This window comes from Schistocerca americana, chromosome 4 (genome assembly GCF_021461395.2).
Source record: "Schistocerca americana isolate TAMUIC-IGC-003095 chromosome 4, iqSchAmer2.1, whole genome shotgun sequence".
Classification (NCBI taxonomy): domain Eukaryota; kingdom Metazoa; phylum Arthropoda; class Insecta; order Orthoptera; family Acrididae; genus Schistocerca; species Schistocerca americana.
Genome location: NC_060122.1, coordinates 379074912 through 379089012, shown reverse-complemented (window position 1 = coordinate 379089012; position 14101 = coordinate 379074912).

The following is a 14101-nucleotide window of genomic DNA, read 5'->3' as shown; positions in this document are numbered from 1 at the left end:
CCTGTCACCGACTAAATAAACGTCCATTCCAACTGCAACTCTGGCTGTCTCTTCTTGCCTTACAATCGAAAATGAGCTGCTGTCCCACAGTAACCAGCACGCTGGAGCTATGGTTGTATAAGCTTTTGTTTTATTTCAACAAATTTGCAGTGTCGAGTTTCCTTGTAAGAGACTGAAAAACGCTCTAAAAACTGAAATATCTTACTGTATAGTCCCGTCCTTACTGAACATTTGAGAGTAATGTGAGAATTTTCGATTGTTAGTGCTTACACAGCGATTAGTTTGGTATTTCACTCATAACATCACGATTCTCTGCATAACCATTCACAAATTACAAGAAAACTGATACCAGTATTACAACGGCGATGCCCTACGCCCCACAGCAAGACGCCAGTAACTTCTGGAGATATACCACTGACAAGGTAATAACATTTGTGGAGTCATTACCACATAGTTTCATGATAACAGCACAGAGCTGGATCTCTGTAAATAAATGGTGAATCGCATTCTATGCGAATCATGGAAAAAGTTAAGTGCTGATGTAAACGGTATCGCTTAATTAACTGTAACATAATACTTCCCGACCAACAAACAGAGCATTTTAAAATCCTTACCCACATTAAACTGCCGTCGGTGTGCTATATTTAAACGTTGCGTGAGTAGCTGTGGATAGCGCAAAACAGAGTGATTACGCACTATTGAATGTTCGAGTAATTTGCTGAAACATCCCGTATTTTCCTTTATTGGAAAAAATTCCACGAATCACGCATTTTCTCTACAGCGATACACGAAATTTTGCAGTCATAATAGCTCTACGGAAACAAAATGCTATAATTACACGCAATTTTGATTTAAATCTGAACCACGCACATTCACAGCAACGAAATTTTTTGTTGCGTTATTTTGCTATCTCTTTTACTTCCGCTTATGCGTCGTGTCATCTATGAGAGTGACTTGTTAATCTGATTCAAATGTGGGATTCATAAAAGCAGTGTCACTTGGGATTGTTAAATTACAGATATTACTGGTGATGCTGTTTGTCAGTGTTTTCCAAGAAACAGAGAAATATAATATAATGAACATTTCAGCTGTTGCAACCACTTCTCATTCCCGCAACTGCACAGATGTTTGCTTGTGTGGTATGCGACGCACAGTAATTCTTTCATAGTTAAAAAAGCGTGCAGCATTCGCTGGTTTATCAGTCATTGACATTTCAAAATAACGCTCTGTGTTCGGTGTAAGAGTGTCTAAATTGGTTTACTTTTATGAACGCAGCACTAGAAGGCTTTTGACATGTGTTCGTTCATAGTCACACTTGTCCCATCCTTGTTTAACTAGACCTGTAAGCGTGTAAACGCATATACTTGTAAACACATACGCTTATGAATTACATTAATTTTTTTGTTCTTTAACCGTAGTATCACGAATTTTCCAGTTTCCTTGTAAAGTAAGCCACAGACGCGTAAAACTACTATCTGTTCACTCAAGGTTCATTTCAGTTTTATTTTCCATTTTTATTTTTGATTTATCTGTTTAACCTGATCTGATTAGGTTCATCAGGACCTTTCTTACATCGCACCAGGATTTCATACATGTGGTACCTTTTTTACATCATAGTTACCTAAGAAACAACAACTGTAACATTACTAATAGCTCTAAAATGATCGTAGTGTCTGAAGTGACAATGCGAGTAATTGATACTGACTATAAACTAATAAAGTTAATACTGGCAGTACTTCAACTACTGCTGCTGCTGCTGCTGTCACTAGTAGTGGAAATAATAATAGTAATAATAATGACAATAATAATAATGATAGTGACAAATATAAAAGGAATTTATAGGTGTACAAGGTAGATTCTTTCTTATATAGCGACTTGTGGGGAAAGGAAATTTAAGGAGACTGCACCAGCTAAGAATACTGGGAAATGAGGAAGATCTGGTTGGAAAGAAACATGTATAAGATTAACGAGTACATGCAGGGACAAAGTTAAGCATTACTGTTACTTTGGTAGATATGTCACTAAGTCTTGTGAAGCTGGATATATCATTCAGTTCGCTAATATAATGTGGGAGGTAATTCCAGAGTAGAGTTCATGCTACTGAGAATTATTTCGAGAAAGTGGCTGAACGATGGAGTGGGACGGAAAGGATTTTGCTCTGGTGGGAACGGGTGTTTCCGTCATGTTGTTCATGCAAGAGCGTTAAGGTATGGAAACCTCTGGTCTTGTCTGCACACAGCAAGGATAGCTGTGCATGTTGTTGTTGTTGTGGTCTTCAGTCCTGAGACTGGTTTGATGCAGCTCTCCATGCTACTCTATCCTGTGCAAGCTTTTTCATCTCCCAGTACCTACTGCAACCTACATCCTTCTGAATCTGCTTAGTGTATTCATCTCTTGGTCTCCCTCTACGATTTTTACCCTCCACGCTGCCCTCCAATACTAAATTGGTGATCCCTTGATGCCTCAGTACATGTCCCACCAACCGATCCCTTCTTCTCGTCAAGTTGTGCCACAAACTTCTCTTCTCCCCAATCCTATTCAATACTTCCTCATTAGTTATGTGATCTACCCATCTAATCTTCAGCATTCTTCTGTAGCACCACATTTCGAAAGATTCTATTCTCTTCTTGTCCAAACTATTTATCGTCCATGTTTCACTTTCATACATGGCTACACTCCATACAAATACTTTCAGAAATGACTTCCTGACACTTAAATCAATACTGGATGTTAACAAATTTCTCTTCTTCAGAAACGCTTTCCTTGCCATTGCCAGTCTACATTTTATATCCTCTCTACTTCGGCCATCATCAGTTATTTTGCTCCCCAAATAGCAAAACTCCTTTACTACTTTAAGTGCCTCATTTCCTAATCTAATTCCCTCAGCATCACCCGACTTAATTTGACTACATTCCATTATCCTCGTTTTGCTTTTGTTGATGTTCATCTTATATCCTCCTTTCAAGATATTGTCCATTCCGTTCAACTGCTCTTCCAAGTCCTTTGCTGACTCTGACAGAATTACAATGTCATCGGCGAACCTCAAAGTTTTTATTTCTTCTCCATGAATTTTAATACCTACTCCGAATTTTTCTTTTGTTTCCTTTACTGCTTGCTCAATATACAGATTGAACAACATCGGGGAGAGGCTACAACCCTGTCTTACTCCCTTCCCAACCACTGCTTCCCTTTCCTGTCCCTCGACTCTTATAACTGCCATCTGGTTTCTGTACAAATTGTAAATAGCCTTTCGCTCCCTGTATTTTACCCCTGCCACCTTTAGAATTTGAAAGAGAGTATTCCAGTCAACATTGTCAAAAGCTTTCTCTAAGTCTACAAATGCTAGAAACGTAGGTTTGCCTTTCCTTAATCTTTCTTCTAAGATAAGTCGTAAGGTCAGTATTGCCTCACGTGTTCCAGTGTTTTTACGGAATCCAAACTGATCTTCCCCGAGGTTGGCTTCTACTAGTTTTGCCATTCGTCTGTAAAGAATTCGTGTTAGTATTTTGCAGCTGTGACTTATTAAGCTGATAGTTCGGTAATTTTCACATCTGTCAACACCTGCTTTCTTTGGGATTGGAATTATTATATTATTCTTGAAGTCTGAGGGTATTTCGTCTGTTTCATACATCTTGCTCACCAGATGGTAGAGTTTTGTCAGGACTGGCTCTCCCACGGCCGTCAGTAGTTCCAATGGAATATTGTCTACTCCGGGGGCCTTGTTTCGACTCAGGTCTTTCAGTGCTCTGTCAAACTCTTCACGCAGTATCATATCTCCCATTTCATCTTCATCTACATCCTCTTCCATTTCCATAATATTGTCCTCAAGTACATCGCCCTTGTATAGACCCTCTATATACTCCTTCCACCTTTCTGCTTTCCCTTCTTTGCTTAGAACTGGGTTTCCATCTGAGCTCTTGATATTCATACAAGTCGTTCTCTTATCTCCAAAGGTCTCTTTAATTTTCCTGTAGGCGGTATCTATCTTACCCCTAGTGAGATAGGCCTCTACATCCTTACATTTGTCCTCTAGCCATCCCTGCTTAGCCATTTTGCACTTCCTGTCGATCTCATTTTTGAGACGTTTGTATTCCTTTTTGCCTGTTTCACTTACTGCATTTTTATATTTTCTCCTTTCATCAATTAAATTCAATATTTCTTCTGTTACCCAAGGGTTTCTACTAGCCCTCGTCTTTTTACCTACTTGATCCTCTGCTGCCTTCACTATTTCATCCCTCAAAGCTACCCATTCTTCTTCTACTGTATTTATTTCCCCCATTCCTGTCAATTGCTCCCTTATGCTCTCCCTGAACCTCTGTACAACCTCTGGTTCTTTTAGTTTATCCAGGTCCCATCTCCTTAAATTCCCACCTTTTTGCAGTTTCTTCAGTTTTAATCTACAGGTCATAACCAATAGATTGTGGTCAGAGTCCACATCTGCCCCTGGAAATGTCTTACAATTTAAAACCTGGTTCCTAAATCTCTGTCTTACCATTATATAATCTTTCTGATACCTTTTAGTATCTCCAGGGTTCTTCCATGTATACAACCTTCTTTCATGATTCTTAAACCAAGTGTTAGTTATGATTATGTTGTGCTCTGTGCAAAGTTCGACCAGGCGGCTTCCTCTTTCATTTCTGTCCCCCAATCCATATTCACCTACTATGTTTCCTTCTCTCCCTTTTCCTACACTCGAATTCCAGTCACCCATGACTATCAAATTTTCGTCTCCCTTCACAATCTGAATAATTTCTTTTATTTCATCATACATTTCTTCAATTTCTTCGTCATCTGCAGAGCTAGTTGGCATATAAACTTGTACTACTGTAGTAGGCGTGGGCTTCGTATCTATCTTGGCCACAATAATGCGTTCACTCTGCTGTTTGTAGTAGCTTACTCGCATTCCTATTTTCCTATTCATTATTAAACCTACTCCTGCATTACCCCTATTTGATTTTGTGTTTATAACCCTGTAGTCACCTGACCAGAAGTCTTGTTCCTCCTGCCACCGAACTTCACTAATTCCCACTATATCTAACTTCAACCTATCCATTTCCCTTTTTAAATTTTCTAACCTACCTGCCCGATTAAGGGATCTGACATTCCACGCTCCGATCCGTAGAACGCCAGTTTTCTTTCTCCTGATAACGACATCCTCCTGAGTAGTCCCCGCCCGGAGATCCGAATGGGGGACTATTTTACCTCCGGAATATTTTACCCAAGAGGACGCCATCATCATTTAATCATACAGTAAAGCTGCATGCCCTCGGGAAAAATTACGGCTGTAGTTTCCCCTTGCTTTCAGCCGTTCGCAGTACCAGCACAGCAAGGCCGTTTTGGTTATTGTTACAAGGCCAGATCAGTCAATCATCCAGACTGTTGCCCTTGCAACTACTGAAAAGGCTGCTGCCCCTCTTCAGGAACCACACGTTTGTCTGGCCTCTCAACAGATACCCCTCCGTTGTGGTTGCACCTACGGTACGGCTATCTGTATCGCTGAGGCACGCAAGCCTCCCCACCAACGGCAAGGTCCATGGTTCATGGGGGGGGAGCTGTGCATATGATGGTGAAATACGATCAAAGAGTCGAACGTCACAGACGTACCCGCCAGGTTAGCCGAGAGCGCTAATGCGCTGCTTCCTGGACTCGGGTAGGCGCGCTGGCCCCGGATCGAATCCGCCCGCCGGTGTGCCGGCCGGCCTGGACGTGGTTTTTAGGCGGTTTTCCACATCCCTCAAGGTGAATACCGGACTCGTCTCCACGTCCCGCCTCAGTTACAAGAATCAGAGACATTTGGAACACATCCACACTTTTCCATGATATAAAATCGACACAGACAGATGGGGTACTCTGATTCTGTCCCAGCGGGTACGGGGTGGCGGCAGGAAGGGCATCCGGTCCCCCCCCCCCCCCCTTCAAATTAACATGCCAAATCACATTTCACCACGCCAACTCCGCGCACAATGCGGGACAAAGGCGCAAGCGATAGATAGATAGAAGTCTAACGTCACAGATGTAACGAACACAGGCATTCATAACCAGTTCCAGACGCCGTGACCTTTTCGTGGTCACAATTGTTTACTTCCAATGAAGTAATTAATGAGTCTCTCTTACGTTCGTCGTTCAATTGTGATTGTGTATAATGTGAAGTACCGGTATCGTTCTTCGGTTGTGACAGTTGGATCAGCTGTAGCTTTTACTTTGCCTGTACAGAGCCAACGCAGGTTTTTCCATAGGACAGCTGGTTTATTTCTGTCGTCAGTTAATGCATGGGCAGGGTTGAGTTTTGCATTTCTCCGGCTTCATTGACTCTGTTCCGCTTCTGCTTGAAAACAGTACGACTATCGTGTGTGGGGCGTAGTTTGTATACCTGATTTGCAGCGTCTCTGAGATTCATGAGCTGCTCTTCAGTTAGACGAAGTGCAGGCTCCCTTCTTATTCTGGCGAGCTTTAAGGGAGCATGTTTGTCATACAGTTGAGTAAGTTTATTACTAAATAGATGAAGTTTTTCGTTTATGTCTGAGAACGGAATAAAATAGTCCCACAAACTATTTCTTGTGCCTCAGTTGTAAATTCAGATGAATTAATGCGCTTGAAGTCTCGGTATGTAGTCAGTTGTGGTTTCTCTCTCGGACACGCAACTTAATTGAATGTCATCTATCACAATGTATAGTTTATCTGATTTGGAGTTGCGTTTATTGTCGACAGGGAGTGGTGTGTGGTAGCATGCATGGTACTACTGAGTATAGGACAACGAACCTGCTACCTCCGTGTAAATTTGTTCTGTTTGTCAACCGATACCAGAGACTAAGGCTGGAATGCTCAACAGAAGGATTATTACAAAACTACTGAGGCTATCGTGGCCACTTGTTGACATAGTTTGCCAGTTGATTTTTGTCTCAGGATCTTTGGCCGACATTTATCCTACGATTTTTCTGACGTTTCGCGACTACGAGGGGCTGGTATTGTCAAACATTCACCACCAGCAATGGAGGATGAATCTTTAAAAATGTCAGCCACTCGTGGTGGCGAAAATCATTAAAGAAACGTCGTTCGAAGACCCCGAGACGAAAGTCGACAGGCAATATGTCAGGAGCGTAGTTGTTGCCGTTTCACCTGTGCTGACGCCTGAACAGCTGATGGCTCCTTATCGATAGCAGCGTTCAAACGTATTTAGTAGAAAGCAATTTTTACAATTACATAAAGATAAGTGTTAAATAGAAAAAAATGCTAGTAGTAACAACTACAATTAGCTTAAACAAAGTTATCGTAAATCGAAATAGAGATGACAGTTATTCTGGGTCAAAAGCAGTATAAGAATTAAACAAAACTATTTTGGAATCTGAAGAACAAATTAGAATTTCGTTGCATACCCATGTGACCTGTGTGAATGACATCCTGCGACCCGTAGCCATACCCTTTCTGCACAACACCCAGACGGCATTTTTCAGCAAGACAATGCACGACCACATGTTGCTGCACCAACACGTGCCTTTTTGGTGTCACAGGATGCCAGCCTCTTGTCATGACCCGCCAGATCACCAGACTAATTGCCAATCGAAAATGTGTGGGATGTGGCGAAACGACGGATGTAGCGCTGTGCCCCAGCGCTAAGCGCAAAAAAAAATGTTCAAATGTGTGTGAAATCTTATGGGACTTAACTGCTAAGGTCATCAGTCCCTAAGCTTACACACTACTTAACCTAAATTATCCTAAGGACAAACACACACACCCATGCCTGAGGGAGGACTCGAACCTCCGCCGGGACCAGCCGCACAGTCCAAGACTGTAGCGCCTTAAACCACACGGCTAATCTGGTAAGCACCACAAATGAACTTTGGAACCAGTAGAATGCAGCATGGATGTCTATCACAGGACGCTATTCGCTCCTTATACGCGTCGATGCCATCAGGCATGGAAAAAGTTGCCAGGGTCCATGGCAGACCCTGCGCCTACGAGGCCACACGACATACGTTGAACCGAGGTGACTGAGATGCTAATCATTCTGCAGAACATACCAACGTACATGTCTCGTGAATATGAAGGTTCTGTCTCTGGTGATTCAAGGCGTTGTGTTTTTTCGGAACATGAGTGTATTATGCTTTAATCATTTTACAAAATAGTAATGATCACGGCACACACACAACTGTTTGTGCACGTTATTTGTACACATTACGACGCACATACAGGTAGCGATGCGACAGTGGTCTCCTTCAATTTTTAGTGTATTTATGATTCTCCTTTGACTAGTGTGTTCTATAATGTTACGCGTATCGCTCACTGTGTCGAGCGCAATAGAGTGGAAGTTCTGGACGAATATTCACCTGAGAGTACAAAAAGAAATCTGATGCTTTGTTATCTTGATCCTGACAGGAAATACTCACCCCAGTATCCGTTTTAATTCAGTCTCTCAAAGGGTAGAGCACACGTGAGATATTAAACCACCAGAGCAGGGGGAAAATCTTTACAAGTGTATAGTGATTTCATGAAACAATCAGGTGTACTATTTAAAATCGTACACTGAAATACTGATAATTCTTCAGATACTATACTTTCATAAACAGTCCAAGGACTGATCATGAGCATTAGAAGGAGCGCAGTAGATTTCGTTCTGGTGGACCAGGGAGGATGGCTAAATCTATCAGCGAGAGGAGCTGCTGGTGCATGCTACAAAGCAAAGTGATAAGTCTGTACAATTTAAGCAGGAGGACTTCACTGTTAGACATCAGCTGTGGCAGAGCACAAGAAGTGGCGAACAGTGGAGGCTGTGAGAGACCAAGAGGTGGGTCGGTCTACCATGCACAAGAAAAGCAGACAGGGATAAGATTGGTAGACAGTTACTCTGGAGGAGTCAGGCGTTAAGTTGCGGAAGAAATATTTTTTCGTGCGAGAAAACTTCGCACACTGCGTGTTTAGTGACGTCACTTCTATACACGTGCCTAATGGATGGTGATTCCACGACTGCTTTCAGCGGTAAATATTCCTATTCTTTCGGGGAAAAAGTCTGATCATAAAATACCAGTAACCGTATTTGAGGTCACTGTGTGATCATATATAATCAGATTCTACTCGCAAAGAGACCGATAGGACGTTTCATGGTTTGATTCATGACCTCGTACACGTGCAACACAGAAAGCTTTGATATACCTACGAACTTTAGCAACTGTGAAAGATATACTGGTATGAGGTTAGAATGGTCCCATCGTTTGACTGCCGGGAGGCTTTAAAACCTGTGCAAACATGCTGAAACAGAAAGGAAAACATTGCTGAAACTCCTCAGGACTCACGTTTCATCTGCAAAAGATCTGGCAAGAATTATTGTGCTATCGTTGGACTATACAGGTATAGACGTCGACGTGGAGATTCTAATAATAACTAAAAACAGACACTATGTCAGCAAAGGTGCTGCGAGCATGTGTACACCCGAACATTTTTTCGTCATTTTCTAAATGTGCGTCTAGCTGTTACATCTAGTCTAAACCATCCAAAGATGTCACCGATCCCTGCTGCAATAACGGCTCTAGATCACCTACTTGTGTGGGACTACTGCAACATGGTGCATTGATAGGTTTCTTCGACAATGGACATGTACAAGGTGATTATAATTAAAGTTAAACTTACAAAACGGTGTAGAAATAACACCACTGGTCAGAATGAGGTCAAATTGCAACGGAATATTATAGGAGGAGGGGAAAAACGTATGGCAGAAGAAAAAGAGTGTGAAAATTGATCAACAGATGGCGCTGTATGAGACAGTATACGTAAATGGAAACGCTCCGGGTACACAGCTTTTCCTCCTTTCGCGTCTGCGGCGTTCGCCATGACTGTCTCAATGCAGGATCGCGCTCTGCTTGTAAAGCTGTATTACAAGAATGATGACTGTGCACAGGTCGCTCTGCACAAGTTCCGGACACTGAAGAATTTCAAAAAAGGAATATGTCCGTGGGTCTGGAGAAAATTATTCGGAAATTCGAAAAGACGGGTTCTTTTGGTGTGCAACCTGGTACAGGGAGGAAATGAATTGATTCGACGTCTGTGGAAGCAGTGGCCACAACAAAGCAGGGGGAGACGAGTGGTGGTGTGCAAACGTGTAGTGCACAGAGAATTGCCCAAATATTGGACATACCCGTGAGCACGGTGCGTAAAATCCTACGAAACATCCTTTTTGCTCTCCATTCAAAATTACCCATGTGCACGAGTTGCTTCCTGTTGACCTGCCAGCAAGAGAGACTTTTGCTTTAGAATTTCTTGCTCGCATGGAAGTGGACGACGTTTGTCCGTGGAAGATTTTCTGCACAGACGAAGCCCACTTCCATCTTAAAGGATATGTCAATACACAGAATTGTCAAATATGGGCATCGGAAAATCCACACGCACATCAACCAGTACCGCTTCATCCTGATAAGGTCACTGTGTGGCGGAAACATTTATCATAGGCCCATATTTTCTCGAAGACACAGGTGCTTCCGGTCCTGTTACTTGTACCGTCACTGGTAAGAGCTATGAGTGTCTTTTGCTCAACCACGTCATTCCAGCTCTCTTATAGCGTGGATATGTGGATGGGATCATTTTTATGCAAGATGGCGCGACTCCATACAATGCAAATCCAGTACTGCGGCTGCTGAAGCGGCATTTCGGAAATGATAGAGTTATCAGCCGCCATTTCCCTACAGCCTGGCCGTCCTGATCACCTGATCTTAAATCCATGTCACTTCTGGCTATGGGGCTATCTGTAAGATGCTGTGTTCACAGTTCCGATTGTAAACTTAGCTGAATTGAAGGCACGCATTGCGCAACGGGTTCTGAAGATGACCCAGGAAACGCTTCGATCAGTTGTGGAACATGTTGTTTCTCGATTTCAACTTGTTGAAGAAAACGGTAGACAGCATACTGAACATGTTTCGCGCCAGTCATATGGAAATTAATAACACGATTTCTTCTTCTTCTTCTTCTTGTTGCGTTACGGCCTCTGTAGGGCCACGGGTAGCACCTTCGTGGATTGCATTTTCCTTTCCTTCTCCCAGAACCTCTTCATTCTTTCTCTTAGTGATAATCAAATCTAATAATACTATTTAATTTTGACTGATGCATTTTATGCGACGTGTTGCCTCAGGACAATTAAAAACCGATATGACTGCTGCTTTTTTTGCTGTTTTTGGCCTCAGGACAATTAAAAACATTTTTTCCCATCTGTTTGTTATAACCCTGCCGTGGTGGATGGGCTTACGTAAGTAACAGTACCACACCTGTACACCCACGCACACTGAGTAGTATAGTTTGTTTAACGTCAAACGTACACCTTAGATACTGTTGTATGATTCATTTGTCATTTGTAGTCGACCACTATTAAATTATGATGCTTACAGCGCCATCTATTGCTACATTTTATAACTATTTATTTTTCTTCTGCCATACGTTTTCCCCCTTCTTCGATAATTTTCCGTTGCAATTTGGCGTCATTCTGACCATTGGTGTTATTTCTACAGCTGTTTGGAACTTTATAACTTTAAATACAATCACCCTGTCCTTTTTGAGGCTCCTCTGGCCAAGGCAGGCCTTTTATCTTGTATTACTTAATAATAAGAGTGGTATTAATTTTTGCAGCTGTTTTTCCTCAGTTCCTACTCCAGTTATGTTATCATGTAGATAAGACCAAATGTTATCCGTCTTCTGCAACTGAATGTTCATTTTTATTCTAACCACATGTGTTTCATCCATTCAGAATAGGCACCATCAGTGGTCTACAAAAAGAAATAAAACTGTATAACATTTGTCTGATGGTTCCCAGTTTTTGTGACTGTAGGTGGTTTGATTCCATGTGTATTATCGTGTCTGTAGCTGTTTATTTCTGAAGATGTTGAAACTGTGCTTGTTGTTGGGTTTTGTGATTTTGAGCTCAAGGTGGTGTATTGTTTCTTCTGTATGCATTTCTACAGCGAACTGAATCTTGTGTGTGTGTACAGTTTATCTGCATATGTAAACTGTTCAAATGATCTTGTAGTTTGCATATGAGGCGTATGATACTAGCTACACGTCTGTGGCAGTATATGACTCTGTATTTTTTTCTGTCATTTCTGAAAAAAATTCTTTTTTCAAAGTTATTAATTAACCTATTTACTACTTCCCATTTAGAAACCTTCCTTTTGTAAATATCACGACCCTAAACTTGTAAATAGTTGTAGTAAATGCCATGGCACGAAACAATACGTATACTTTAAAGAGACATGGATGGAGCCTAATATGACTTACAATATTCCATGCTACTCCGGCTGGTGATACGTCACAGCAGTTGCGTTTTGGGAATGGGGTGCTGTAGCACACCTTCAGCCAATGCCGAAGCTAGGGGGTCCGTCCTAACGCAAAACTGTTCATAAAAACGGCCGGCGCCACTTGGTTATGTGTATAGCCTCAGGTGCGTGCGCTGTAAGCGGCAGAAAGCAGAAGGCTGTAATTTGTAAAAATGCACTGGACTGACTGGAAAAATCAGATGGTAAATCTCATGATGGTACAAAACGTGCAGCTGCAATTACTTTTTTATGGTCGCCTATCATTAGATATAACTGATAAGTCATTATACCCTAAGGAACGCGGTCTAAGGCGTCTCGTCACGGTTCGGGCGGCTTCCCGAGTCGGAGGTCCGAGTCCTCCCTCGGACATGGGTGTGTGTGTGTGTTGTCCTTAGCGTAAGTTAGTTTAAGTTAGATTAAGTAGTGTGTAAGCCTAGGGACCGATGAGCTCAGCGGTTTGGTCCCTTAAGAAGTGACACACATGTGAACATATGAACTCTAAGGAAGGCTTTGATGCGAGCAGGTACCTATTACACCATAGCTTACTTTCCTGAACACGGCTATGTTTTTCTTCCTTGCGAAACTTAATACGTTTCCTTTATGGTAAATCACAATTCTTCACTGGTTAAATATTCAGTATCACTTGCTGTACAGCATTTCTTACATCTTTACATGCATTTTTAGTTCTCGACGTATTTTATCCTCGTTAATGCCTGCATTTCTGTGTTATGCAGTTGCCATTAATTACTCTGACTGTCTGTAAAGGACTTACAGTGTAGTTTGGTATTTTTTTTTAATTCCAAGGGCTCATTTTTGCAGTTTGTGCATTAGTACTCCTGCTTCACCATTAGTATATTTGTCTCATTTCGTAATTATAATAATTATAGCTTTGGAGTTCATGTATGTCATATAAAAAGTGCACTCGTGGTATCTTTTATCTCAGCTAACAGCGTCGTCGAGTATCATATAATTAACTTTAATGGACCACAATTTAATAACAAATAAAAAATTTATGAAACATCTCTGAAAACTATTTCATTTGTGAAAATTTTAAACCTCTACCAAATACTGACGAAACATTCTGGTAGTGATTATTTAAAAACCGAAGTGGAATAAAATGCCGTTGTATTGCAGTGTTGATGTATACAGCCAAGCCAAGTTCGTCTTAACGTACACTACTGGCCATTAAAATTCCTACACCATGAAGATGACGTGCTACAGACACGAAATTTAACCGACAGGAAGAAGATGCTGTGATATGCAAATGATTAGCTTTTCAGAGCATTCACACAAGGTTGGCGCCGGTGGCGACACCTACAACGTACTGACATGAGGATAGTTTCCAACCGATTTCTCATACACAAACAGCAGTTGACCGGCGTTCCCTGGTCAAATGTTGTTGTGATGCCTCGCGTATGGAGGAGAAATGCGTACCATCACTTCCGACTTTATTAAAGGTCGGATTATAGCCTATCGCCATTGCGGTTTATCGAATCGCGACATTACTGCTCGCGTTGGTCGGGATCCAATGACTGTTGGCAGAATATGGAATCGCTGGGTTCAGGAGGGTAATACGGAACGCCGTGCTGGATCCCAACGGCCTTGTGTCACTAGCAGTCGAGACGACAGGCATCTTATCCGCACGGCTGTAACGGAGCGTGCAGCCACGTCTCGATCCCTGAGTCAACAATGCGGACGTTTGCAAGACAGCAACCATCTGCAGGAGCAGTTCGATGACGTTTACAGCAGCATGGACTATCAGCTCGGAGATCATGGCTGCGGTTACCCTTGGCATTGCATCATAGACAGGAGCG